This window comes from Apium graveolens, chromosome 9, assembly GCF_009905375.1.
Source record: "Apium graveolens cultivar Ventura chromosome 9, ASM990537v1, whole genome shotgun sequence".
Taxonomy (NCBI): Eukaryota; Viridiplantae; Streptophyta; class Magnoliopsida; order Apiales; family Apiaceae; genus Apium; species Apium graveolens.
In genome coordinates this window covers 133,757,356-133,761,890 of record NC_133655.1, presented here as the reverse complement: position 1 = coordinate 133,761,890, position 4,535 = coordinate 133,757,356, and the positions used below count along the sequence as shown (strand labels likewise).

The window sequence follows — 4,535 nt, the reverse complement described above, 5'->3', positions numbered from 1 at the left end:
GGTGCAATACAAATATGATTATACCCCGAATAACCATCCAGAAGACAATAATACTCATGACCGACCAACCTGTCAAGCATCTGATCAATAAATGGAAGAGGGAAGTGATCCTTCCTTGTGGCCTTGTTCAGCTTTCTGTAGTCCATGCATACCCTCTATCCTGTGACTGTTCGAGTGGTAATGAGCTCATTCTTCTCATTTGCTACCACTGTAATACCTGTTTTCTTAGGTACACATTGCACGGGGCTCACCCAAGAACTGTCAGAAATAGGATATATGATTCCTGCATCCAGCCACTTCAGAATTTCTTTCTTCACCACTTCTTTCATGATAGGATTAAGTCTTCGTTGTTGCTCAACCGTCGGCTTACTACCTTCCTCTAGCAGAATTTTATGCATGCAATACGAAGGGCTGATCCCTTTTATGTCTTCTATAGTCCATCCGATAGCCGATTTGAATTCTCTCAAGATCCTCAAGAGCTTGTCCTCCTCACTACCTGAAAGGTCAGATGCAATAATAACCGGTAAAGTAGATGCATCACCTAAAAAAGCATACCTCAAGTGTTCAGGCAATGGTTTAAGCTCCAAAGTAGGTGCTTCCTCAATAGATGGTTTGAGCTTTCCTTCAGCATTCTTGAGGTCAGAAGTACCAAGAGATTCAAATGGCATATCTAACTTTCGCCTCCAAGGAGAAGCATTTAGATAGTGTAGTTGCTCATTGCCATCCTCATCATCACTATCAAATTCCCCCACTAAGGCTTTCTCTAAGGCATCAGACCTTAGCATATGATCAAGTTCTGAAGTTACCGCAGAATCAGTCAAATCCACCTTTAAGCACTCCTCGTACTCTGTAGGGAATTTCATCGCTTTGAATATATTGAATGTCACATACTGATTGCACCTGCATAGTAAGTTCTCATTTCTGCACATCTATCAAGGTACGGCCTGTAGCCAAGAAAGGTCTCCCCAAGAATATGGGAATCTTCTTATCTTCCTCGAAATCCAGAATAACAAAGTCTGCAGGAAAGAAGAGCTTATCCACCTTTACTAGCACATCCTCCACTATGCCTCGTGGGTATGTAATAGAACGATCAGCTAATTGTAGAGACATGTAGGTGGGCTTTGGATCAGGCAAATTCAACTTTTTGAAGATAGACAACGGCATCAGATTGATGCTTGCTCCCAAATCACACAGGCACTTGTCAAAAGACAACTTGCCAATGGTGCAAGGAATGGTGAAGCTACCTGGATCTTTAAGCTTTGGAGGTAATTTTTGTCGCAGCACATCAATTCACTCTTCCGTTAGAGCAACGGTCTCAAGGTCATCCAGTTTCACCTTCCTTGAAAGAATACTCTTTATAAATTTCACATGACTAGGCATTTGCTCCAGAGCCTCAGCGAAAGGTATATTGATGTGAAGTTTCTTGAACACCTCCAGAAACTTACCGAACTGCTTATCCAGCTTTTGTTGTTGCAATCTCTTAGGGAAAGGTGGTGGAGGATAGAGTTCTTTCTCCCCTGTATTACCCTCAGGCAGAGTGTGTTCAGCAGTAGTCTTTCTTGGTTCCGCCACTTTCTCCTTTTGCTTAGCTTCTTCATCACCAACTTTAGCTTCTCCGTCTTTTGCTTTTTCAGCATCAACAACTTTTCCAGACCTTAAGGTAATAGCTTTGACTTGCTCCTTAGACTCCTTCCTGCCTGGCACTTCAGTATCACTGGGAAGTATGCCAGGTTGACGATTGAGCACTGCATTGGCTATTTAACCGCTTTGATTTTCCAAGGTCTTGATAGAAACAGCCTGACTTTTGCACAACAGCTTGAGTTCCTCAAAATCAGCACTAGAAGGTGGAGCAGCACCTCCTTATTGAGGATATGATTGCCTTGGAGCATAATGTTGTGATTGCTGGAATCCAGGTGGATTAAACTGTTTACTTACGCCTTGCTGATATGGTTGCTGAATAGCATTCTGATTAAATTTGGATGATTTCTGTTGTTAGGATGATAAGTAGCTGGCACAAGCTGCTGCGGTCGCTGATAATTGTTCACATACTAAACAGATTCATTAACAAGAGAACACTGATCAGTAGCATGAGAACCTGCATAAAGTTCACAGACCATAGCTATCTGATTGACTCCATAGATGGCTAGAGAATCGACCTTCATAGACAGCACTTGGAGCTGCGCTGCAATAGTTGTAGCTGCATCAACTTCCAGAATACCTGCTACCTTCCCAAGCATCATCCTTTGAGTTGGGTTTTTGATGCTCATTTGCAGCCATAGTCTCAATAAGATTATAAGCCTCAGTATAGCTTTTGGCCCACAAGGCGCCTCCAGCTGCTGCATCGAGCATGGGCCGAGATTGGGCCCCCAAACCATTATAAAAACTAGTTATCACCATCCAATTAGGCATACCATGATGTGGACACTTTCTCAACATCTCCTTGTAGCGCTCCCAAGCTTCGCACATAGATTCTGTAGGCTGCTGCGCAAACTGAGTAAGAGCACTCCTCATAGCTGCAGTCTTCGCCATTAGATAGAACTTTACCAAAAACTTTTGCGCAAGATCTTGCCAAGTTGTGATGGACCCAGCTGGTTCAGAATGTAACCAGTCCTTAGCTTTATCCCTCAGAGAGAATGGGAAAAGCCTCAGCTTGATAACCTTATCAGTCACACCATTATATTTGAAACTACTACAGATCTCGACAAAATTCCTGATGTGCATGTTGGGATCTTCAGTAGCAGCACCTCCGAAAGAAATAGAATTTTGCACCATCTGAATAGTGCCCGGCTTGATTTCAAAAGTGTTAGCCTGAATAGCCGGATGAAGGATGCTTGACTGAATGTCATCAATTTTAGGCCGAGAAAAGTCCATAAGAGCTGGATCTGCCGGAACTATACGATCACCCATGATTACTGGTTCTTTCTACTCACTCTCTGTATCCGAATCTTCAAAATCTATCTTCTCCGGAATACCAAGAACTTCGTCTGTCTCCTCAGCCGTATCTAAAGTCCTCTTGCGAGTACGAGAATGTGTTTGCATAAACGCTCGCCAAAGTACCTGAAACACAACCGGAAATAATAAGTAACAAGTCTTAATCAATGAGTCCTAATGACCACTGATGGTAAGTATATAAACTAAACAAATACGCCGAGTCCCCAGCAGCGGTACCAAAAACTTGTTAGGGTGAAAAACACGCTCTAATAATATACGTAAGTATACGCGTTCGCAAGTAATATAGAATACTTTCTAGTTCGTTCCCACACAGACTCAGACTAATTATGTTCAATTAACACTCACTCACCAATGTATAATTACTTTATAATGTCAAGACAATAACACTTAAATTTGATTAACTAATTATTAACTACAATTAACTACGAGAATTAAGCACTTAATGGATACTTGAATTAACAATATTAAACACACATGAGATCACAACTTCATTACTACTTCCTTCAATAGTTATTTTTATTACCCTTAGCATGTAACGGTGATGATATTAATCGAACAACACGAAACTGATAAAAGCCAACTTTCGTTGTACTAATACCATTCTACCAAGCATCCTTAATTAAGACAGAAGTTGAATAGGCATCAATTATGTTGAGACCCTATATGTCTACAGAATTTGACAACATAACGATTTAAGCACAAGTTATTCCTTATGAGTACACAGGGCAAGTAAAATGGTTAGAGTTACCCACTAATCATGCATACACATACATGAACCTATGCTAGCATGGCAAGTTCTAAATCTCAAGATCCATTGTCGCTTCACAAGAGATTAACACCCTATCTTATATGTTCGCGACGCACATAAGACGAATAAGCACAACCAATACTAGATATCATACAATCATCACACACTAAGGTATTAAACAACTAACTAAAGAATTCCATAGCAAATCCGTTACGACCCCATGATCACGATTAGCCCATGATAGAACTCATCGTCACCATGGGTTCATATGAAAACATGATAATAACACACGAGAATAACTAAATAACTATTTATATTAAATCAGAGTACGTCAAAAGAGTAAATAGGTTCAAAGCAAAGAAAACTAGCATCCACTGTTACAACGAAATAAAGAATCACAAGAAACTATGATTCCTCTTCGTTGCTATGTGCTAAAACGGTCTTCTTCCTTATCTCCTTGCTCCTCGATTGATACTACGATTCAACACACGTGAAACGTCTCTGAAAACTACTTATATAGGAGTCCCACAAAACCCAGCTATCTCAAAAGTCGGAAGCTCAACAGAATTAGGAGTCTAAAAATAATTATTTTAATTTACGTCCCTGAGCGGGCGCCCAGCTTCCTGAGCGGTCGCTTAGCCAGGCTGAGCGGGCGCTCAGACCCCTTCTGAAAAATACTCTGTTTTTGCTCCCGTTCTTTGCTGCATTCTGCTCCTAGCTTCCCATTTGTAATGCCAAGCATACACTAAGGCTTATTCTTGACGAAATCTCTCCACAAATGCAAGTAATACCCTAAAATGCACAAATACTAGAAAAACGCATCAAATACACAAAA

The 4,535-nt window shown here is 40.9% G+C and overlaps 1 non-coding gene across 1 annotated transcript; it reads left to right on the top strand.

Moving 5' to 3' along the window:
• The first annotated feature begins 2,407 nt into the window (after positions 1-2,407).
• On the top strand, positions 2,408-2,514 carry LOC141687998 (small nucleolar RNA R71). The gene has a single exon (XR_012561469.1). It is a non-coding gene; the product is annotated as a small nucleolar RNA R71 (small nucleolar RNA).
• Positions 2,515-4,535: the final 2,021 nt, after the last annotated feature.